The sequence below is a fragment of the Setaria viridis genome, chromosome 9 (assembly GCF_005286985.2).
Source record: "Setaria viridis chromosome 9, Setaria_viridis_v4.0, whole genome shotgun sequence".
Lineage (NCBI taxonomy): Eukaryota > Viridiplantae > Streptophyta > Magnoliopsida > Poales > Poaceae > Setaria > Setaria viridis.
In genome coordinates this window covers 16,894,944-16,920,404 of record NC_048271.2, presented here as the reverse complement: position 1 = coordinate 16,920,404, position 25,461 = coordinate 16,894,944, and the positions used below count along the sequence as shown (strand labels likewise).

The window sequence follows — 25,461 nt, the reverse complement described above, 5'->3', positions numbered from 1 at the left end:
ATTACAGAACAAAAGACAAATCTGAATTACAGAACAAAAGACAAATCTGTTTTCGGATGATCATTAGGCGCACCAGCACGTACGGCGAGATCATTTCAACCGTTCCTTTAGTAACGTGTGGTGCTAATTTCATCCTTGGCTTGGCTCTTAGCTGTGTACCTAGTATTGTTGCTCCGTACGTGCTGGGTTTATGGGGAAGTCCCAGGTTCTTTCTCTTGGTCAGCAAGATATGCTAGGGGTTCCATTTGCCACAGTCCAAGAAGCATACCAACTTTGAACCGTCATCTTGTGGAGATCGAACGAGGAAGCTTCGCGCGCGTCAAGCAGCAGAGCTCAGATCGTGCAGGAACCGCGACGTGTTCCAAACGGCCGGGGGACTTGGATTCGGTGTCCACACCTGCCATCTGTCCACAAAAGCGCGCGCGCCCACGGCGCGGCGACACGCCGTTGAAACCCAAGTCTCCGCCGGCGTCGGCGTCGGAGCATCGCCAGATCGACCCGTCGTCGTCCATCGGTTGCCACTGGGACAAAGCAGAGAAAGCACATCGCCGGTTGTGGTCCTGCAGAGTCCAGACTCCAGACGGGCGATAGCGAGAATAGTGTGGCTGGCTTGGCAGCGAAACCTCTGGCGACGGCGGACAGGATACTCGCGCCGGCCTTTGACAAAAAGCCGCCTCGGGTTCAGCATCCGGCGTCAAACCAAGTGGATTTTTTATTGATTTCCACGCTCTACGCTGCTGAAGCCAGCGCGCGTACGTCTAGCCGTCCTTGGTAGGCACACCAGCCTCACCTAAAAACTATTTAAGCCACGTTTAAGAAGATGCATGCTCTGACCCCTGGGAGGTGCCCAAAGCGTAAAGATCCATATAGAGAGTAAATTATGCCTTCGAGATCCAGTGGTAACTTGTCACTGGGATTATGCCTTTTCGATCACTTGAGTAAGCTAACAAATATTATGCGTGCCCTTTACAAAACTTATGGAGAATGAATTTTTTAAAGTATACTTTTAGACTGATCTCTTAGGTGTGCTAATAAATGTATCACAAAATCACACTAGCATGACAAAGGAGGCTATGCTTTTTTTTTTCTTGCTACGCTCTCTCAAAAACCATCTCAATCGGTGATTCAAGCATCAAATCAGTACTCAAAATCTAGGTTTATGGCTGCTTTTTTAAGCGAACAGCAGGGAAGCACCTAGTGGTTTTTTCCTGTTTGTAGGGGAAAAAAATATGTACAATGCGTACAAGACCTTAGGCCCAAGGGAAAAAGAGGGAGTGGGAGGAGCTTAATTACAAAAATTAAACAACCAAGTTTCAAGTTCCATCTTCAAGGATGATTTTGCCCTATACAGAACAAGCGTGAGTTCTTCCTTGAAGATTATTTTCCACCTTCTTCCCAAGGAAAGTGGTACACCATAAAAAATAACTTCTTTTGTACACCTGCCCAAGGAAAGAGGTTTATGGCTGTTGCTGGGCTGATTTGATAGGCGTTTACCATCAACCTCCATATGGAGGGACAATCACGCAACAACTTTGTACTACTCTCTTTGAATCAATAAGTTGTTCTCATATATAAAGCGGCTTCGTAACTTTTCTCTTTCTTATACTACCTTGAATACTAACTAGCTATATATAAGTTCATCTAAGATGGCTGTTAGTTGAATTACTTTTAGTTCTGACCATTAACATATATAAGATCATATTAAATTGATATCATGATATTCATGTTACTAGATTCATGGAAAAACCGCATGAACCACCCCATATGTCATTTGGAGTTTGAGATCCTCAGTAAGCCATTTTATTGCAAATACACCTACTTAATTTTATTGTCCAAACCACCCGACTACACTAGTGTATCATGGACTCAGCTCGTTTTCATCAATTCATAATTGATGATTTCTTTTTAGGAATTCCACCAAAAGAATTGCCAATGAAAACTTAAATCTTGTCGCACCCAGTTTTGCTATTTAAGAAAAAAAAACTACTACTACTACACGTATAAGCATTAGAAAGACTTTGACTCAGCTAACTTGGCCTGGCATAGCCATTTGCATCAGCAAAATAGGAGAAATAGGAACAGTGTGCACAGGCTTGTCTCGGCTAGTTTGACATGTCGTAGCTCTGCATAAGAAAAATAGGAGAAATAGGTTAAGATAGGCATTTTCATCAAAAGTAATTTATAATGTGTAGCGTTTTCAAATTGATAATGTAGGTAAAGTGCTATATTTGGAAACTCCTCAGGATATGCAGTGGCGGAGCTTCAGCTAATATCCAGGGGGCCAGCAACATTCATCCAAGAGGAATTAGCAATACAATTGCTTAATTTAGTTGCACAAAACACTGTTACTCAAAGGGAAATGCACAGAAGCGCGGGGGAGTGTCGTACATACATCTATAAGTCCACCAAAAGGTTTGGACAGTTCTAAATATGGGGCTGAATACCGAGACGCATCTGACATGAAGACTATGGCGCAGGACGACGTAGTCTACATGAAAGACAGTAACTAGTCGAGGATTAGAAAAGTACTCGTAGTAATAAGAGTAGAACTCCTCTAGTCGTATCCGACTAGTGTCGGGGGGAAATATTAACGACTTCCTTATATTTCTTAAACGATGGTCATAAGGGTCCGAGCCCACGACTAGTGTCGGGGGGAAATATTAACGACTTCCTTATATTCCTTAAACGATGGTCATAAGGGTCCGGGCCCACCTCCAGCAACAGTGACCTCCGCCGACTTGGCCCGACCCCCGGGTCACAGGGTCGGACGCGCCAGACCCCTCGAGGCCGCTCCTCATCCTAGCCGAGAGAGTTCTACCTCGCCCAACCCCCGGGCGAGAAGGGTCGGACGCGCCCGACCCCTCACAGCAGGTCTTCGCCTCGCCCGACCCCGGGCGCAAGGGGTCGGACGCGCCCGACCCCTCGTCGCAAGGCTCCATCTCGCTCGACCCCAGGCGCTAAGGGTCGGACGTATCCGGACCCACAGGACAGAGCTTCACCTCACCCAAGGATGTGCGCAGACCAGCAGATGAGGGCGCAGATCTTGTGGGCCCCCACCAATCTCGCCATAAATGCAACAGATGGGACGCGCATGTCCTGAATATGGCTCTGACACACGGAGAGGCGCCCACACTCCTCGACGTGACCCGCCTGAGTTTTCGGGCGGCGCACTGCTGCCACGACTGCACAGGGCTACAGCTGCACCGTCCTAACCCTCCCCTGTGACATTCGTCATAGGGCACTCATTGCCCAAGCTGCCTAACGAAGGAGGGTGCGCCGTCCGGTTTCCCGCTCGGCCTGGCGGCAGGGGCGTGTCAGCCGCGCCCCCCGGTCAGCATGCGTGGCTACAGTGGTCGCCCGTCATCCGCGACGTGCACGGCTACGGTGGCCAGTCATCATCATCAACTCGCACAGCTACAGTGGTCGGTCGCCACGCACGTCTCGTGTGCTCGGTTACAGTGGCCGACCGCTGGGTCATCGATGGGATCCAACGGCAACCACCCTCCTCGGTGGCCATGCTGACAGGACACAGAAATCAGGAGGGAAGGCGGCAACCCCGGTGGCTCGGCTCGTCTTCCCGTGCTTTACCTTCCTTGCTTACCTTTTTTTACTTCCCTTTACACCCGGCTCGGTTGTAACTCCTGTGTCCTTACGCTATAAAAGGAGGACCAGGGGGGCCCGAGAGAGGGACGGCTCTTGAACGGAACGATCCGACCCCGACCCGCAATCCAACCTCACGAGCATCAGTGCACACCCACAGAGACTTGGGACTAGCTTCCCTCTCTCGCCCGTTTGTAACCCCTACTACAAACTTAGCATGAGTAACACGAGCAGCCTCCCACACTGGATGTAGGACTATTCCTATACGCACATTGTATGATCTTCGTGTGCGTATAGGAGTTGGCACGTCCAGTGTGGGAGGCTGCTCGTGTTACTCGTGCTAAGTTTGTAGTAGGGGTTACAAATGGGCGAGAGAGGGAAGCTAGTCCCAAGTCTCTGTGGGTGTGCACTGATGCTCGTGAGGTTGGATTGCGGGTCGGGGTCGGATCATTCCATTCGAGAGCCGTCCCTCTCTCGGACCCCCTGGTCCTCCTTTTATAGCGTAAGGAGGACACAGGAGTTACAATTGAGCCGGGAGTTAAGGGAAGTAAAAAAGGTAAGCAAGGAAGGTAAAGCACAGGGAGACGGCCCGAGCCACCGGGGTTGCCGCTTTACCTCTTGATTTCTGCGTCTTGTCAGCATGGCCACCGAGGAGGGGTGGTTGCCGTTGGGTCCCATCGATGACCCAGCGGTCGGCCACTATAGCCGAGCACGTGAGATGTGCGTGGCGACTGACTACTGTAGCCATGCGAGTTGATGATGATGACTGGCCACCGTTGCCGTGCACGTCACGGATGACGAGTGACCACTGTAGCCACGCGTGCTGATCGGGGGGCGCGGCTGACACGCCCCTGCCGCCAGGCCGAGCGGGAAACCGGGCGGCGCACCCTCCTTCGTTAGGCAGCATGGGCGATGAGTGCCCTATGACGAATGTCACAGGGGAGGGTTAGGATGGTGCAGCTGTAGCCCTGTGCAGTCGCGGCTGCAGTGCGCCGTCCGAAAACTCAGGCGGGTCACGTCGAGGAATGTGGGCGCCTCTCCGTGTGTCAGAGCCGTATTCAGGACATGCGCGTCCCATCGGTTGCATTTATTCAAGATCTGTGCCCTCGTCTGCTGGTCCGCGCACGTCCTTGGGTGAGGCGAAGCTCTGTCGTGTGGGTCCGGATACGTCCGACCCTTAGCGCCCAGGGTCGGGCGAGACAGAGCCTTGCGACGAGGGGTCGGGCGCGTCCGACCCCTCTCGCCCGGGGGTCGGGTGAGGCAGAACTCTCTCGGCTGGGATGGGGAGTGGCCTCGGGGGGGTCGGGCGCGTCCGACCCTGTGACCCGGGGGTCGGGCCAAGTCGGCGGAGGTCACTGTTGCTGGAGGTGGGCCCGGGCCCTTATGACCATCATTTAAGGAATATAAGGAAGTCGTTAATATTTCCCCCCAACACCAGAAGATGATACTGACGGGTTCCCCGCCTTCTGAAGACGTGTGAGGACTACTCTACCCGAAAAGTTTAAACCCCCGGGTATCACCAAGTACGATGGCAAATAGGACCCAGTTCAATAGTTCCGGTGCTACTCGTCAATACAAGTAGCTGGGGGAAACGATGACACCAAAGTCATCTAGTTCCCCATCTGCATAAAGGCGGCGCCACTCACATGGCTCGAATCGTTAGATAAGAACTCCATCGACTCGTGGAAGGACCTCAAGGTAGCGTTCACCAACAACTACGCAGAGGCAATGCAGCATCATGGCAACAGGATCGACTTGTCTCAAGTAAAACAATAAGAAGGCGAGACCCTGTGGAGCTACTTACGTCGCTTCTTCAACAAGAAGGCCACAATCGTAGATATCATGGAGCACGACATTATAGACTACTTCCAGAATGGCCTTCACGACCGTCGGATGTTCCAGAACTTCGGCAGAAGATGCTCCGCTGATGTCAAATCTTTCAAGGGTACAAACATGGACAGATGAAGAAGACAGGGAGATTGAATGGTTCGAGTCCAATCGCAACAAAGGTCAGAACAACAACAATCAGAACAATGGCCAACGCAATGATAAAAAACGCAATGATCATCCCAACAATGACAACCGAAATAACTACTCGGGAGGTCATAACCGCAAGCGAAAGCTAGATAATACTGTCGTGGCAATTTCGCAGACATCCAAAAAAGGTGGCGGCAAGAATCAAAATAGGCCCTCGTTCAACGAGCTCATGAAGAAACAGTGCCCATGGCACCCATACCATAAGCACTATGCGATAGATTGTTTCAATCTACGAAGAGTCATGAAGGACTTGCCAGAGCCATCTAGCTCCAAAGACAAGGGCAAGGCCAAGGAAGACGAAGACGATGGTGACAATGGCAAGTTCCAGAACCCATCCAACACCACCAACATCATCTTCGGCGGAACCTCGGGTACTGCTACTAAGCAGTCCTAGAAACTCACTCTTCAAGAGGTCCATTGAACCTGCGATGCCAACGTTCCTCAAATGGTCTGAAGTGCCAATTACCTTCTCCAGGAAGGACCAATGGACTACTTTTTCAGACCCAGGATGGTATCCCCTCATCCTGGACCCGGTTGTCGCAGGCTCCAGACCTACTAAAGTACTCATCTATGGCTACTCATCTACGATGGTAGCGGTCTCAATGTCTTATTCGCCAAGATACTGAAGGAGATGGGCCTCAACATCACCGATATGCTCTCCCCAACGAACTCTCCATTCTATGGGATCGTCCGAGGCAACGCGGCTGTACCCCTCGGACATGTGGTTTTGCCAGTTACCTTTAGGACCAAAGAACACTACCGGACATAATACATCCGGTTCAAGGTAGCAGACTTCAAAATATCGTACCACGCCATCCTTGGAAGACCAGCATTGGCCAAATTCATGGCCATCCCATACTATCTGTACTTAGTACTCAAAATGCCGGGACCCAAGAGAGTACTCTCCCTGCACGGAGAATTGAAGAGGTCGTATGACTGCAACACATAAGCCGTGGAGCTAGCAGCAACTACCCAAGTACCAAACTTGATGATGCCCTACAGCACAAAATCAGTACTCGTGTCAATTCATGGGCACAAATTTATTGATTATCTTCAACAAAACAAAGGCAAGAAGATATACCTGCATATAATTGCCTAGGTGACGATGCAACTCTATCAACAGTGACACCATTTCAGGGTTCAGTAATGGGTCGTCGATCAATCGGATGTCCTCCAGACGGATATTCTTATCAACTCCAAACTCCGCATGGAATTCTCCTTGCGGCACCAAGGCATGACTACTTGATGGCCCAGCCGCGACAACTTCTATCGCCATGGCTTCTAGAGCTGATGCCGTTTCAATCTGTACAACTAGCTCAGGGGCTACAAGAGTGGCCACAACGCCAGCAGTAGTCACTGGACCCTTGGGCAATAGCTCGGGGGCTGGCACTTCTACATTTGCTACTGACTTGACTACCTTGTGCATGAATGCAGCCACATTGGCTACTGTACCTGGAGTAGTCGTTGTCCCTTCAGGTTGCTCTTGAGGCGTGAGGGTTGGCAGCGTCAGGGCAAGATCTTTTGCTGCCAAGGCTATTAGTACTTGATTTTTCGCTAGGCCCTCCAAGGTCCATATTAGAGGATTTCCTACATAAGACAAAGCATTAGGGACACAACAAGTCAATTTTGAGTTACAATTAGTACTCTAAAGGAGCATAAATATTATTTTGAAGACCTGCTCAGCCGTAGGGTAGGTTCACAAAATAGTCGCAGTGGCTTGACAGTTGAAGACAGTGCTTTCGGCGCGGCCTGTACATCCACAATGGGATCTTGGCCAGCTTTGAGCTTTGCCTCTGCTGTTTGAGTTGTGTTGCGCCAGTGGGGTTCACCACCTGGGGATCAACCTGAACGGCACCTTGAGGCTCTGGATCATCCTCAATCTCGATCAACTTCTCGGTGATCGGTGACTTGTTTTGAGCGGCCACAGTAGCCACCTTCTCCGCTTCAGTCGCCTCGTCGAGTACCTGCAAACCACCAATATCATCTAAATTAGACATGGTGGTGACATTAGAGACACCTTTTGGGAGTATATGATACTCAGAATCTTGTCCTTCCTCATAGGTAATTACCTTGGGGGGGCACATTATCCGCAGTGATGGATTTCTTTACAGCCCCTTTCACAGCAATGGTCTATTTCTTCTTCGGTGGTGGAGGGATCGCGGCTTCAAGCTCCTCTGTAGCCAAGCACTTCTTCAACCCGAAGGATGATCCGGCCTTCACAGATGGTTGGGCCTCGACTTCATATTTCTCTGCAACATCAGAACTGGTGCCACTGGAGGACTCGACTACTTCTTCCTCCTGGTCATCGCCTATCATGCCTTCCCATGTAAACACGCGAGGAGCAGCTTCACAGGATTCTTCGGATCTAGGAGGAGGAGGGGCAGAGAAGTACAAAGCAAGATCTTCCTGCAAAATGAGACAAGTCAGTTGAAAAGTACATTCAAAATAAGTACTCGGGGGCTGAGACCACATGTACTTATAGGCTTCGGCGGGTGTGAGGCGCTGAATTCCCATATAATAGTTGGGATTCCGCTCACATTCTTGAACATTCGCTTGAGCCTAGCCATGATTTCACTCGTTCTAATTTCATTAGGAGAGAATCTAGAAGAATCATCAAGGCTGGTGTGCTCATAGTCTAAATGACAGCGCTGCTGCAGCGGTTGAATCTGTCGCTTCATAAAATTGAAATGCGACGCCAAGACCGGTCAGACCTTGTTCCTTCAGATCTCCTATCCACTTCACCAGCTCAAGTAGTTGCAGACAATCGCCATGCTTTGGCTCATCAAGCTAGCAGTTGTTCCATCAGGGGTAATGCCCTGTCAGTTTGGATAGTTTCGGATTATGGTTGCCAATGTAGCACTACTTCTCCTTACACCGGCATTGGAGTCTATCAACTCATAATCCAGATACTGGCTACTCATTGTCTCCCGCATCTGGATCCCGGCGCCTCCAACCAAGAGGGTATGATCTTTTAAGGGTTGAGGTTTCACACGGAAAAGTTTTCAAAATAATTGAAAATGCGGTCTGATCCCTAGAAAAGCTTCACAGAAGTGGATGAAAATAGCAATATGGAAGATCCCATTGGGGTTCATATGAACCAACTCCAATTTATAGAAATTCAGCAAGCACCAGAAGAAATCTGAAGTTGGCAATGCGAGACCCCGCTCAATGAAGTGGGCTAAAATTACCGTCTCATCGGGAGAGGTCTCCAAGAGGCAGGCATTGCCATATGCAGATCGCTGGTTGATGAATTCCTGATCTTGGAGTAAATTGGCAACTACGAGTGCCTTGATATCCTCTTCCTTCAGAGTTGACCGCTTCTAGGCACAGACGGGATTTGGCGGCTCAGTCTGATTGGTCTTCCCGTACTTGGGCGCCGGCAACTGCGACTCTTTCTTCTTGTCGGACCTTTTCTTCTTCTCGCCCTCGCCCGCTTTGGACGTAGCAACCTTTCTTCCCATCTTTGATATCATGAGCGTTTTCAGTCGAATACGCTCGAGGGCTGCTTGGTGCGGGGATGGCGGCGTAGGTGTTCGAAGATCGAACAATGGTGGCAGAGGCCTAATGTGTGGAAGTTGGAAAGGCAACTGGCAAGGGTAACATGGAAGGGATAATTTCCTCTGTTATTTATCACCACGGCACGGTAGCAACGGCATATATGAAGGGATTTTGATTTAAGGATCCCCAAAATTTCGGACACCTGATTGGCAGTTATCTTTAGTTCAGGAAGAGATAGATCTCTTTTCAGAGATGGTCACGTTGATTAGAAGTTGACCCTTATACTCACCAAACTAGTTGGCTAAAAGGCTCGGGGGCTGTGTGCCATGTGTCCATCGATAGAAAAGTTTTTTCTCTAGGTTTGAAGGGGAAAGTGATGCAAATTACAGATTGACCCTCAACCTGATTCTTTGATTCAACCTAAGGCTCAGGAGCTACTCCATATGGAGTGCAACTTTCATCATACTTTCATATAAAATTCAAGATTGAAGGACATGAGACTGAGTTAAATGAGGTTTGAGTACATTCCAGCTGCATGACAACTTTTGGGTACCTTTGAAGATTCAACCAGATGAAGGAATCGAAGAGCACCAAAACTAGTCGGTGAAATTTGCAAAAGTACTCGGAACTGTTGCATTTGACTAAAAAGTACTCAGGGGCTTGTCGTACATACATCCATGGGCCCACCAGAAGGTTTGGACAGTCCTAAATATGGGGCTAGACACCGAGACGCATCTGACATGGAGACTATGGCGCCGGACAACGTAGTCTACATGGAAAGACAGGAACTAGTCGAGGATTAGAAAAGTACTCGTAGTAATAGGAGTAGAACTCCTCTAGTCATATCTAACTAGTATTCTTGTAACCAACTGACCTGTAATCCTGCCCTCAGCAATATTAGGTGAGGCAGGGACCCCCTCCAAAGCAATTCAATCCAACAAACACACAGGACGTAGGGTATTACACAATCTAGCGGCCCGAACTTGTCTAAATCGTGTGTCTGCGTTTACCTTCGAGTTCCTGATCTCGACGAGCCCCACTAACCAAAACATTAACTCGGGCACCCCCTCGGTAGGTTATCGGATTTAAATACCAATAGGGAGGTCCACCTTGGCCATAACTATCCTTCGCCACTAAGGATAAGGGCAATGACGAGGGTAATCAAGCTTCTAATTAGCAGCCCCATATGTAAGGAAATATGTAGCTTGTAAGATTGCTTTTAAGAGGATGGCCAAGAGAAGGAGACACATGAAAATTCAAAACAAAGACACCAAAGGAGAAGAAATAAGAGAGGGAGAAGAAGGTGATTGGTGAGTACATCTTTGAAGAGCACGAGAGGGATTTGTTATTAAGCTTGTGAGAGTGAATATCTACATCCTTTGTACCTCCAATTGTCTAATATGTTTTGCCTGCGATAGTCATGATGTTGCTGTCAAGATGATAAAATCTTAGTCTCTAATATTATCTGGAGAAGAACATGCTATAATCCCACGAACATATAGTGGAAGAAGAATTGGTTGGTTGCCTGTAGACTTTATCCTGATTTTAGGAGGGGGGAGGGGGCACGTTAAAATCGGTGTCTCCTTCGTCGATACGACGCTGTCATGATTATCCTCCACATAGGTATATGTATGATGTGTATGCTTTCCTTTGTTAATTAATTGGTTATTAACATTTTGTGTTTATTTTGGTGCTGATTGAAATTGTTTGCTGTGGTTATCCCAGCATATTTGAATATCCGTCAGTCCCTTAAACCTAATTAATGGACTTATTTTTTTTCGGATAAGGATGAGTATCGTGACAGCATCTAGAATTCTTACACGGATACGATCTGGCCGGGATTCCTGTGTATCCAAAGCCTAGGAACTCTCTGCATGTTTCTGATATGCCAATTAACACATTTTCAGTTTTTCACCACGTGGAGATCAAGGCCGTGCAGATCTACCCAACGCCACGTGCGCGCTGGTTTCCCGCAACTACACATCCTAGTCAGAAATGGCATGGAGAATCTGCCGCATGCATGGGCTAGCCAGAGCAGCTCTTCGTGTTGTTGGAACTCGACAGCTACGTGTACATGCCATGTACAGCCGTGCGTACGTATCTTTATCTACGTCGTGTACATGTGCAAGCTACACATGCTCATTCGTACGTGCATGTCGTAGGCTCGTAGCTGACGGGGTGCAAGTGCAACAGATAAAGAATGCAGTGCAGGCCACCAGCTTGACCTGTCGGAGCGTTCAGCTGCTGCTGCCGTCCACATCGAACAGCGTACGTGTACGCCCGAGCACAGGACCATGGCAATTGGCAACACACGGCGAGCAGCACGGAAACCGTAGGATTCCCAACCACCGGCTGGGCTGATACATCAAGCCTCGATATGACTCCTTTTCGTTTTGCAACACTTATTACTAGGGAATCTCTGCACTGAACAGGTCCTGCAGAAATAAAATAATTCTCAGATGAACCATCCATGGGTTTGTTGCTGAAATGAGCCAAACTATAGGAGTAACAAGATATAGTAATAAAATTCTGTAAAGGAATAACAGAAAACAAATGTAGTATTAACGAACGGCAACAAAGTCATTTGATCCACTTTGTTAATCCTTTTTTATGGAAAACTTTCGTAATCCTTGATCACAGAGGCAGGAGTATTTTGAAAGGGATAGAGCATATGAACTTGCCATGTGAGGTATGTTAAGTTGTTAAGTGTTAACAGGTCAAATCTATTTGCTAGTTTTGTTAATAGCAAAAATAGCTGTAGAAAAACACGGCACATATAGAGAGGCTGTGCACGTAATTTTTTAAAATGAAGCGACAGAAGAGCTGCTCGTTATATTAAAAACGGCTGACAGCGAAAGTATTTACTCTCTCGAGGAGCTCTAAAAAACTCCATAAGCAACGAAAGGAAAATTACACTCTGCACAAGTAAATCAAAAGGGTCGTAGCTGTAGATTTATATTCCACCGTTTGTCATTTTGATGTACAAGTTCAGGCAGTAGAGCCATCGCAAGCATGCATTCATGCTGTAGAATGGCAGTAACGTCATCAAACACAGGTTCCTCCGTTACTAGAAATATGAGCATTCATTTGTGACTGGACGGCTTTTCATCCGATATTAATACGTGAAATTAGTACGGGGTAGAAATTTTCGATCCTCATAGGCCTTTTAGTACCGGACAATAACACCAACTAGTACTAAATATCACCTTTAGTACCGGTTGGTGTTATGACCCGGTACTAACATGCCTGAACCATTTGGTACTGAGCAATAACACCAGTACCCCATGGAGTACCATTTAGTACCGGTACTAAATGGTGACATTTAGTACCGTGCGGTGTTATTGACCTGTACTAAAGGCCTCTTCACGGGTTACTTCAAAAGGAAAGCATGTCTAACTCAATCATATGTGCTGTGTAGGTGAGATAGTAAGGAAGGTTCGCGCGAGGCTTGAGATGGTGGGTGCGAATCCCACGGACCGCGCACGTGCATATTACGCGTGAAATTCGCGTGACATCGACCGGAATTAAATGACGTGAGAATATTGTTATTCTTCTTTTCCTTTCCCCCAAAACAAATGCACACGCATGCATGTATGTACACTTATTTCTATAGATGCGTCGTATGTTTTATTCATATGAACACCGGCGATCTTAAGATTAAGGGTATGTTTGGATGGCAGCCACATTTTGCCATGTCTAACATTAAGTACCAGCCACGTATGTGGCTTGTCATAATATGTGGTAAAAACAGTCTGTTTGGTTAGTGACTAAGGTTTGGCAAAATAATTGTGGTTGCTGTTTGGATTACTGCCACAAAAACTTGGCAAAAGGTTGTGGCATCTGTTTGGTTTGCAGCCACAGATGAATGAAAAACACCTCAAAGCCATAGTGACATAGAACAATCATATTTTAGCAACAATAAAAGTAACAACCGACATATGTTTGAACAATATTACAAGCACGAAAGACAAGTTGAGTTCAACGACAAACATATTCTAGGAGGTTTCAGCCAACAAGGTTTAGATTAAAATATTAATTACAAAATTAGCAACTAGCCAGGCATGGATCAGTACCCCAGCCAAAATGAGCACACATCCAACTATATACATCCTAAGCCATCAGTCATCACCATAACCAAATGAAGCACACAACCAAGTTCCCAGGCGCACCACAAAATATGAACAACCACCCTCAACAGTTAAGTTCTTGAGCACACCACAAAATATGAACAACCACCCTCACAAGCTAAGTTCCTGGGCACATCACAAAATATGAACAGTCACCCTCACAAGCTAAGCTTCATAGGTTAATGCCTTCTTTCTCACATAAGAAATTGAACACCAAGGCATGCAAAGTATCACCACTTGCATTACACAACCAGCCACGCTTACCTTTATTCTCCTTGGTAGATAAATGTTCACCAACAAGAACCCTCTAATCTGATGTCATTGGGATTGCCTCTAGTCTCTGCCATAATGCTGCATGAGGATCAGTAAGTTGTGGCATTTGGGGAGGGGCAGTGGCAACAAGTGTTTCCCAAAGTGATTTCATTGTAGCAGTTATTTCTTCAGTGGGATCTGCAAAATGGCTCTTGTTTTTTGGCTTCTTAGTTGGTGAGTTCTTGGCTCTTGTACGCTTCCTACTAACTTGACTAGTGCTGGAAGATGTGTTATCAACAGTTGCATATCTGGTAGGAGTTGGTAAAGTGTCCGAATCCTCACATTCTGGATCTTCAGGCTATGTGTGGCAATTCAGGTCAAATAGTTCTCTTGATTCATCACTATCTGAGCCATCACCAGCATCCATGCATGTGTTCTGGTCCATAGCCAAAGATCCATCAGTATTGGATCCTAAGAATAGTTCTCTCATCTCATTGAAGAACTTGATGGGCTTAGCAAGCAGGAGTCTTGCTCTGTCCTGCATTATGTGAAAAGTTAAATTGATTTCATATTCATGCAAACAAGTGAATTGATCATATTCTGAAATAGAATATATAAAATAGAATATATAATAATTAAATTCAGTGCAAACAACTTACACATAAAGTTGCTTTTTTAGATTCTGAAATATTAACCATGCATCTGTGTCGGTGTTTTTTTACCGGCCGTCTACCAAGGGGTACCCGAGGTAGCAGAATGTGTAGTGGGGGATCGCCAGATCTGGAACTTGAAGGTAAAAGCGAGGACACGAGACACGGATTTAGACAGGTTCGGGCCGTCGGAGTAGCGTAATACCCTACGTCCTGTTTGGGGGTGTTTGTATATTGCACCCTGCGCTTGGGTGTTGAGATGTGACCTACCGAGCTAGGTACCCCTGCCCTCCTTTATATACTCCAGGGGGCAGAGTACTAGTCGGATTACAAGGAGGAGTCTTAGTAGGATTACACGGGATGAGTCCTGGTAGGATTATAGGAGAATCCTAGTAGGAGTCTGATTTCTTCCTTCCTTGCGGGTATTGGGGATGTATCCCCGACAAGACCCCGAGCGCTTCATAGTCGAATGCAGCAGTCTTTGAGTAGTCTTGAGATATTCGCCGAATAGTCTTGGTGCTCTTCGAGTACTTTGTCAGGCTCAATCTTTCAATGCTTCTCAAAGCTCAATCTGGGCAAATTACCCGCTACTCGCTACCCGAACCCAAACTACCCGGACCCGGACCCAAACAACCCAAACCCGCACTGCCTGATGTTTAGTTCGGATAGTGACTCGTATTACCCGATTTTAATTTGGGTAATTCGGGTAAATGTACCCGGTACCCGAACTATCCAAAACTCCAAACAATCAAACATCCCCCGGCCCGGCCCAACAGGCAAGGCAACAGTGGCAGGCCGCAGCCCGCAGGCGCAAGCGCAACTGCTCAATCCGATCCAGGCATCCAGCGGTCCAGCGGCTCCAGCCGATCCTCTATTCCTCATTCCGCCGCTCCACCTCCACGACTCGTCCAAAACCTAGCCGCCACTCGCCATCTCGCCCACTCCGGCCGTCCGCCGCTTCGCATCTCCACCGCTAAGGCGCCAGGTTGCCAGGCCGCAACCTTGTTGGAGTCGGAGCGCTGGAGGCCGGAGTGACGGAGCCCGGAGGGCGGAGGGTGGAGGCCTGGAGCGCCGGAGCCCGGAGGGCGGAGGCGGAAGCACCGGACTACCGGAGGCCGAAGCGGTGAAGGGGCGCGGGCGAAGCCGCGAAGGCCGAAGGGGCGTCGACGGTTGACGCTCGACAGTGTGACGCGGAGCAACCTCATCGACGCCGGCAGCCCGGCACTCCGTCCCCGCGTGTCGACCTCGTCGGAGACTGGAGAGGGACACCGGCGCCTGGCTACTTGAAGAGTGAAGGATGGCTACCACATCAGAATCCTCGTGCAATGTATGTATCCAGTATCCCCTCAGATCTATGAATCTGTCATTTGTGGGCTGTGGCTCTGTGAATCTGTGATTTAGTTTGATGCTTAAATACTTTTCCTTGTGATGTTGTCGACTGTCGTTCTAACAAATGCATATTTGCAATACAAATTATTAAATTAACTTAGACAAGTTGCTATTGGTGCTAATTTAGACAAGTTGCATGTTCTGGTGAGTGGTGAACGAGCATATACTATTTTTCTTTATCAGTTTATCCCTTGTAAATTTACAGAACCAAGTCTGCTTAGCTTATTAAAAATATGAGGGGCTCTCTTTTCGACTCATAAGTAAAAGTAGTAATGAACTAATGATAGTGGTTGTGAACTAATATTGCCAATTTCATTAATTCAATGAAAGAAAGTAAGAAACTAGGCACCTGATGATAATGCTACTTTTTTGTGAGGCACCATTTCATCCTCATTTATTCATTTTCATTGCAAGATGGACCCATTGCTGCAAGTGCAAGATGGACCTCATTTTTGTGCTCTTTTTATTTCTGTAGATGCCTGAACCAGAGGATAATATGGATTCAGTGGGCATTGGCATTCAATTTGACAGTTAGGAGGCTCAGGCAATGGTAGGTGCCAATGTGAGTAGATGAACAACCATCACTTGAGACTCAGGAGCAAGGCAAAACCGAAGGAACTAAAAAAGTGGTCATTGATGTGGATGAGAAGGAAACTGAAAAAACTCAGAGAAAGGAGTTGGCATCAAGGTCTGAGATGTGGCAATATTTTATCAAGATCAAGGATGACAAAGGAATTTTGAAGGCTGGAAGGTGCAAATATTGCCACCGTGAGATCAAGGCTGACACAAGGGGACATGGAACATCTGCATTGAAGAAACACTTCGGTACATGCAAACGCAATCCTCATGTTTTCAACAAGGACCCAAAGCAAGGCACCTTGCAAGCATGTCGGGGGGAAGCACCGGCCACTTGGAGGTTTGATCAAGAAGCACTTAGAGAAGCCTTTGCTGAGATGGTAATAGAATATGAGCAACCCTTTTGTTTTGGTGAGAAGGCTGGCTTTAGGAAATTTATGTCCAAAGCATGTCCTCGATTCCAATTACCATCTAGAAGAACTTGCACAAGGGATATTGTACAACATTACTTTGAAGAGAAAGCTAAACTGAAGAAGTTCTTCAAAGATTCTTGTCAGAGAGTGTGCCTCACAACAGATTGTTGGACTTCTCAGGTTCAAGATGGATATATGACTGTTACAGCAACTTTCATTGATGAAAACTGGAATCTGCATAAGAAAGTGATTAGTTTTTTTTATGGTAAAGGGTCATAAGGGGGAGGATATTGGGAAGAACTTGACGAGATGCTTAGCTGATTGGGGTTTGGATAGAGTAATGACTGTAACAGTGGATAATGCAAGTGCCAATGACTGTGGTGTTGATTACTTGAGGAGGCAGATGCAGAAAACCAACATTGCCAAGGGCAAGTTTTTGCATATGAGGTGTGTAGCCCACATTGTGAATCTTATTGTAAGAGATGGATTGCAAGAAGTGGATCTCTCTATTAAACGTGTTAGGGCTGCTGTTAGATATATTAAAAATGGAACTTCAAGATTGGTCAAGTTTAAAGAAATTGCTGAGGAAGAGAAAGTGGACAGCAAAGCTTTTCTCAAACTTGATGTTCCAACAAGATGGAATTCCACATATTTGATGTTGAAGGCTGCAATTGTGTATGAGAAAGTGTTCTTAAAGTTAGCTGAAGATGACACTAATTATGCTATTGATCTGTCTGAAGAAAGGGATGGTTTTGGGCATCCTGATGAAGATGATTGGGATGATGCAAAGAAGATGGCACAATTTCTACAGCATTTCCATGACCTTACTGTTCATATCTCTTCTTCTCTCCAAGTCACTTGCAAACACTTTCTTTCATGAGATTGGAGAAGTCCATCTATTGATTCAGGAATGGCTGAACAGTGAAGATAATTTACAAGTATCAATGGGGATGAGAATGAAAGAGAAATTTGATAAATACTGGGGACTTTGGCACACCAACAGCAAGGACAATGACAGGCAGCAACAAGAGCAAGATAGGGATAAAGGGCGGAGCAAGGGCAGGGGGAAGGAGAAGGACAGGGAGAACATCAATTTATTAGTATTTGTGGCAGAATTCCTTGATCCAAGGTACAAGTTATCTTTGTACACAAAGATTAGCGTTGAAGAGATATTTGGTGAAGAAAGATGTCAATTGGTTTGGGCAGCAATAAATACTTGTGTGAGAGAGCTGTTTGAAGAATACAGGAACATGTATGCTCCTCCAAGTGAAGAAACAACTCAAGTAATTGATGCTAATCAATCTAAGGGAGGTGCAGGAGGAATGCTTAAAGAAAAAATTGCCAAGAGGATGAAACTGAGCAATTGTTCTACTAGCACCAATAAATCTGAACTTGAGAAATATCTTGCTGAAGAAACTGAAGACACAGAAAAGAAAATGGACATTCTTAGTTGGTGGAAAGTCAATTCAAATAGGTTTCCAGTTTTGAGTCACATGGCACGTGATGTGCTTGCTATACCCATCACAACAGTAGCGTCAGAGTCCGCTTTTAGCACAGGTGGACGTATCTTGGATGACTTCCGTACCTCTCTTACTCCATTCATGCTAGAGGCTTTAGTATGTACGCAGGATTGGCTTCGAAGGCCTACTGTTGACATGAGGGAGAGTACGGAGGAATTGGCCATTATAGAAAAAGGTACCATATAATCATAATTCCTGCTAGAGGCTTTAGTATGCATTTGTGTATTTATTGTATGTAATATGAAATTTCTAACTGTGTGTTGTACTGCTATGCAATTGTGCATTTACAGAGTGGATAGAAGAATTTGGCGGCAAAGGGAAAAAGCTTGAGCAGCCTTCTGTCGGCACATGCACATCCAAGTCACAAACACCAAGCAGTAACAATCAGGCCTCGACTACCTGATGTACTGTGTTTCACTATTTTGTTTGAAGTTTGAACTTCTGTTCTTGTGTGATGCATTGGCCGTTGGCAAGCAGCAGGCTTGAAGCCTTGAAGTCTTCAACTGTGTGACCTTGTCTTTGTGAGTTGTGACTGACTGACTGTGTTGTGTACTTGTGTCATACTGTCATGTGTGACTGTATGTCTGTATCGTCATCGTGGATTCGTGTTTTGCCTTGAACTGTGTCTTACTGTCTTTGTTCTTGTGTGGTGTGTTGGCAGGTAGCGCCGTAGCGGGTTAAAACTTGAACTTATCATTTATTCTGTGATTCTATCCAGTTCAAATTTTGTGATGTTTGCTGACTTGCTGTGTGTGATTTTATACTTTCAGGTATATTGGGTATACCCGAACCCGAACCTGAAATTGCGGGTACCCGAAAACGCGGGTACTATTTTTTTGAGCTGTTATCGGGTAATACTGTTCATTACCCAAATTTACCAAAACCCGAACTACCCGACCCGAATTATTCGGGTAACCCGAACGCCCAGGGCTGCTCAAAGCTGCCATGAGGCTATGGTGTGCTCAAAGTCTTGATCAAATGATATTGTAGTCTTCATGTATGGAGGGCGGCGAAAGTCGCACTCCATATGGAGTAGCCCCCGAGCCTTAGGTTGAATCGCAGAATCAGGCTGAGGGTCAAAATCTTGAATCTTCTTCTTTCAGCTTGAAAAAAGTCTTGGGTGTAGCTTATCAGCCCCCGAGCCTTGAATTGATTGAAGAAATCATCTCAAGGGTCTTGAATCTTCACTCAAGTTATCATCCGAGTAGTTTTTCGGCATCCAGCCCCCGAGCTTATGTGCCAGGTGAGCCTTAGGAGCCACGTCGAGTAGCTTTGCAGTGTTCAGCCCCCGAGCTTGGGAGCTAGCTGAGCCACTGGAGATATTCTGAGTTGTGGTTGGTGCTTAGCCCCCGAGTTTGGGAACTAGTCTATGCCTCTGGAGGCACGCTTGGTGTCGTGACGAGCGTCGTCGCAAAAGGTTAACCTGAAAGAAAAGATACATACATTATGTAGCATATTTGTAGGATATTGAAACTGCTGAAATTTATTCAGTGATCAATGTAAACATTGTGTATCATGCTCTTGTTCCAGTCATACTCTTCCCGAGTAGTTACCCCGTTACGTTTTAGGCTCTCAGTCCCCATTTAGCCGTAGCCGCTGCGTGTATGAGAGCTGTGTCTCATGTACGCGTTTGGGCATTGTTGTTTGCACGTGTATGTGTGCTAGCATTTAGCGTCACAGGTGCACCCGAGGTTTTCACGAGTTAAGGCATGTTCTGCTCGAGAAGAGTAGTGACCTTAAGAGAAGATAAAAAGGAATAGTCGCTGTTGCGATAAAAAGAGAGCGCGGTAGCGCGAAAGAGTTTGCTGCCCTCCGGCGAATAGAGCGCGTATTGTGCGCGAGAGTTTGCGGCGAGTAGAGCGCATGTCGCGTGTAAGCGGAAAGTAAGCTGGAAAATAATTAGAAAAGTGACTTAGCTTGATTCGTGGATGATTGTTGACGAAGCCGTGACGGTCGTTGATGAAGCCGTAACGGTTGTTGACGAAGTCGACTAGTTGGAGGCGATTCTGACTAGTTGTCGATGATGCGAAGTTTGCCCCGACTAATTTTTTAGTCAAGATGAGGAGTTGGAGTAGTCCGCCCTCGACTAGCCTTGTAGTCAAGACGAGTAGTAGAAGTAGTCGTCAGCGAGCGTCGCGATGTGGTCGGAGTAGTCGGCGGCGAGCCGCCCGTAGTAGTCGGCGAGCGCCGCGACGTACTCGGAGAAGTCGTCGGCGAGCGTCATGATGAAGTAGTCGTCAGTGTGTTGCCGAGCGAAGTAGTCGAGGAGAGTAGTCGAAGTCGTTGCCGAGCCGCTCGTAGTCGTTGGCAAGCTCGCAACGTAGTTGAAGTCATTGACGAGCTGCCCATAGTCGACGAAGTCATCAGCAAGCCGACCGTGGTCGTCGGCGTGCCCGCGACATAGTCGAAGAAATCATCGGCGAGCCGCCCGTAGTCGTCGGCGAGCTCGCGATGTATTCGGACTTTCGAGTTGTAGTTAAACTCAGAGTCGCTGTCAGACTTCGAGTTGGAGTTGAAGTTGGAGTCATCGTCGAACTCAGAGTTGTAGCCAGACCCGGAGTCGCCGTCGGACTCCGAGTTGTAGTCGGACCCGGAGTCGCCGTCAGACTCCAAGTTATAGCCGGACCCGGAGTCACCGTCGGACTCTGATTCAAGTCGTGGTCGGACCCATAGCCACCATCGGAGTTCGAGTTCGAATCGCGGTCGAACCCGAAGTCGCCGTCGGAGTACGAGTTTGTAGTCGAACCTTGATCCGAGGTTTAATTTGTCGACTTTCTCGACGAGATTTTATGCTTCTTGTGGAAGAGAGTTCCCGTCGAGGCGCTTCTTCTCCTGGTTATCGATGATGCAGCATTGGAAGGACCCAGTGCCGTCGGTGATGCAAAGTTAGGAGTCGAAGACGAAGGTTGCCCCTGCTTTGAAAGCGAACGCCGGCTTGAAGATGAGGTCCTTCAAGCTTGCCCGGTGATCTCGACCATCTGCCCCACGGTGGGCGCCAATGTCGGTGTTTTATACCGGCCGTCTACCAAGGGTACCCGAGGTAGCAGAATGTGTAGCGGGGGATCGCCAGACCTGGAACTTGAAGGTAAAAATGAGGACACGAGACACGGATTTAGACAGGTTCGGGCCGCCGGAGTAGCGCAATATCCTACGTCCTATTTGGAGGTGTTTGTATATTGTGTCCTGCGCTTGGGTGTTGAGGTGTGACCTGCCGAGCTAGGTACCCCTGCTCTCCTTTATATACTCCAGGGGGCAGAGTACTAGTCGGATTACAAGGAGGAGTCCTAGTAGGATTACACGGGATGAGTCCTAGTAGGATTACATGGGATGAGTCCTGGTAGGATTATAGGGGAATCCTAGTAGGAGTTTGATTTCTTCCTTCCTTGCGGGTATTAGGGATGTATCCCCGACAATCTGGTTTCATCAAATGTATTGCCATTATTGCTCAATGTTGTTGCAATGCACTTCCAATTTTCTTTGTGGTACCTATAGTGACGGTCCACTTGATCAACGGTCACCCTCATAGCAAACTTCTTGTTTAAATCATTGGCACACAACATGAGATGTGCCTTCTTGAACTTAAATCCTGTATGCTGTTTTTTCAAATACTTCATGCACCACTCTAGCATGTACTTCGTCTAATCCTTATGCCAGTTCAGAGACCTCTCACGAGTGGATGCAAAAGTGTCAGCCTTAGCTTTTTCCTTGGCCATGGCTGTTTCCCATACAAGAGACATTTAATTAAAATCATACGGTGTAAATCAGCAAGCAACAAGGAAAGTTACAGAACAGATATCATAGAGAAAGGTACAAGAAGAAATATGATATCATACTTATATGTTCCATACAACACATTGGTTACATAAACCTATTCTAGAGCTGCTCCTACTTTATCTTCCCACATCCTTTGAGCCATCCCATCTCTTTTATTAGCCCATGCCACATTTTCCTGAAGTATATCACTATGATTTCTTACAATTCAAGGTAGGGTTGTGTATCAAGTCGCATCGTCATAAACATACTCATCCGGACCATCCTGTAAGATCCAATTATGAAGTGCACAACAAGCCATCACAATTTTGACTTGTGTTTTCAAAGGGAAGAATGGCTGACTTGAGAAGATTTTGAAACGATTCTTGAGGGTACCAAATGCTCGTTCAACTGTAGTTCTCAGGGAGGAATGACGAAGATTGAATAATTCCTTGGGGCTCTCAGGCTCCCTGGTCCCCCTATACTCTTGTAGGTGATATCGGGTACCACGGTACGGGGGTAATACACCAGACCTTGCTGCATATCCAACATCAGCTAGGAAATATTTGCCCACATCATTTTTTTTACAAATTAATTAGCTCAGAATATAGGTCAAGTTTTAGATTGGAGCTTTAGGACATTATGGGTATTCCTACCTTCTGGTATGTTAAGCCCATTAGGACGTGATAGAGCATCTTGAAGCACATAAGAATTATGGGCTAAGCCCTCCCATCCAGCAAGAACATATATGAATCTTAGGTCAAAATCAGCTGCTAGCACATTTTGAGTGGTAATTGGCTTTCTATCCCTAAACCGATCTTGCATATGGAAAGGTGCACATGCTGGTATATGTGTACCATCCAAGGCTCCTATGCATCCCTATGAAAATATTTTTAAAAAATAAATTAGATGAACATGACATCTAAAGTGTACTCGAAACATTGATTATGAATTTTGATGTACCTCAAAGTAAGGGTGAAATCTGCCCGGAGAACTTGTTATCTTTGAATGTGTCTCAACAGATCTGATGCATATGAGGTCACGAGCAAGGGTACAAAGGGCATCTAAAACAAGATGGAAATACCTACTAACAGTTTCACTTGACCTAATAAACTCAAAAACTATTGATCTGTTTGACCAACGTTGCCCAACACAATGAATAAACATGGCAACTTGTTCCTCTATTGTGACATGAAAAGTCTCCTCTAGCAAGGCACACGATCTAAGTTCATCACATAGTCTATGGAAGACAGCTTTCCTCATACGCAACTCATTTATGCAATGGGCCTTAGTACCATGATACAAACGATTTAGACATGACAATTTTTCAACATCTCTATCTATCATGGGAGCATAAGTTATGACCCTTCTTCTTTTTCTTGATTTAATCCTACACAGGTACATGGCCAGACACACAAGAACACCGGCAATTAATCTTCTCCTCCACATATAATGGCAGTAGTCCAAGTAATACTGCAAGTATAATTTTATTTGGCCCATCTAAAACATACATTCAGAAAAGATGAAAATCAGTAATAAACTAGAAAGAATCAAGCATACAGAAGAAAGGAAAGCTAACTAGCAATACAGTAGATGGATTCACGCATCTTGCATGGATTTATTTCTTCATCAGAAAATCAATTGCAAAGGGGGAAAATCAATTACCTTCTCTGGCTGCAATAGGTTGCCGCGCTTGAACCTTCTTTAGCTGCAGGGATTGATTGCTGCGCATGACCCAACACCATGAGATGATGGATCTTCACTTGCTTCACTAATTTGTGTCAGATCTGCACACATGGAGGATTAGTGTTGCTTGCTAAAGCGAGAAGGGACTGGTGCTGCGTGCTCACCTTGGGAGTCTGTACACCTTGTTAACCTGTAGCCTGCAGGGACTGGTGCTGCGTGTTGCTCCCCTGGGTGCACGGTGCACCGCCCTCAGCATGGAGGCCAGACCCCTTGGCGCGGCGGCGCTGCCCCCGGACGCGCGCTTGTGACGGATGGCTTGGGATGACGGCTTTTTTTCACGGTGGAAAGTGAGGTCCAGTAACAGAGGAGAGCGGTAGAAGTGCATTTTTTTTTTATTACGGTGGTAGATGGGAAATTTCTTTTTGGTGCGCCACGGGTGTCGCGGCGGCAAAAACACCCCCCACACTTTTGCCAAGGAAACATGTGGCGGGAGGGTTTCGTGGCGGTGGCGTGCCATATACGTGTTCGGAACCAAACACTTACTAAAACTAGTGTGGTAAACTTAATGTTAGGCGTGGCAACATGTGGCCACCAACCAAACATCCCCTAACAAAATTACTACACACGTCTCATTATGGACAGACACACATCACATAACTCTAAGAAAATATATGCCACATCTATTACACACTCGATCAGGACTAAGCCCTGATGAGGAGGAGGTCAACGACCATCGATAAGCGTCCAATTTTATAGCTTGGTTCTCAACATTGTTCTTCGTTTATTTTTTAAGCAATAATATTGTAGTGTTTGGTCTTGCCATGCTACCAAATCTAGATTGTCCATATACATGCAGTGTAAAGCCGCTGCTGTTACATAGGCTTTCTTTGTTTCCAGCTTATATAAGTTTAGATTATGGGTCATTCTACGAGCGAATTTATATAAGCTAGATCTGCGGAGGAAACTAACAGGACCTTAATTATAGTCATATACAATGCAACCAGCTGCATGTTTGGACCTGTTGATGCATCGTGATACGCATATAGGACGAAGTGAGCTGATGCATGACGAGAGGGGAGAGAGAGCTACACACACAAACGACGTACTGGACATTTGAAATCTACACGCTGTGTCAAATTTGGAAGCGAATCTCTGATGCTGTCGTCACGTAAAGTTTATCTTCTGACCGGCCGGTGTACGACGAGGAGTGTGCATCGTCACTTCCGGATAGCGCAGTTCCCGAGGGCGCAGGAATACGGCGAAAATTGTTGGGAGGAGGAATCCAATGCCCCGTGAGATTCCTGCGAGCTCAAAATACACCATAGTCCATAGCACACTGACCTTTGGTTTATCCTTTATCTCCTCTATAAAAAAAATACAAGTAGTTTTAGCCATCTTCACTCTATTCCAAATGTGAGACGTTAATTACTGCTCGTTCGTAGAAAACAAAGACACCCCTATGTGCCATTAACGCTTTTAAGGCACATTTGGTTCCAACGGCGGTGGTAAGGTCGAGAGAGAGAGTTACGCTACTAAAACACGGTTCCCAGGAGGGGCTGAAACAGCATTTTCAGAAGCAGAAGCGCTGCCCGCTCCTAACCGCTCCTAACTTTCGTAGCTACAGATAGCTGTTTGCAGGAGTAGGTAACAGACCCGTCCTTGTAAAACCTTTTCGGGTGACGCCACCAGCCGCCCCTGAAAATGTTATCTTCAAGGGCGGGTGATGCCATGACTCATGCAAACTATTTTCTAGGAGCGGTGGATGGCGTCACCCGTTCTTGGAAATGTCGTTCTCGCTAAAATTTTGTACCATTTTCACATCAAAAATTTAAAATGTGGTTCTCAATCAACCCATTCAGATCCAATACTCAAAGAACATTGTATATGCAATAAAGTATAAATAACAAGTTCCTACATTAATAAGGAAAGAGTAGGGGTACATCCATACCACAATACAATATAA

General features: G+C 46.5%; 1 pseudogene; it reads right to left on the bottom strand.

Annotated features, from left to right (window-relative positions):
- Positions 1-13,569: 13,569 nt before the first annotated feature.
- On the bottom strand, positions 13,570-21,775 carry LOC140221115 (uncharacterized; annotated as a pseudogene).
- Positions 21,776-25,461: the final 3,686 nt, after the last annotated feature.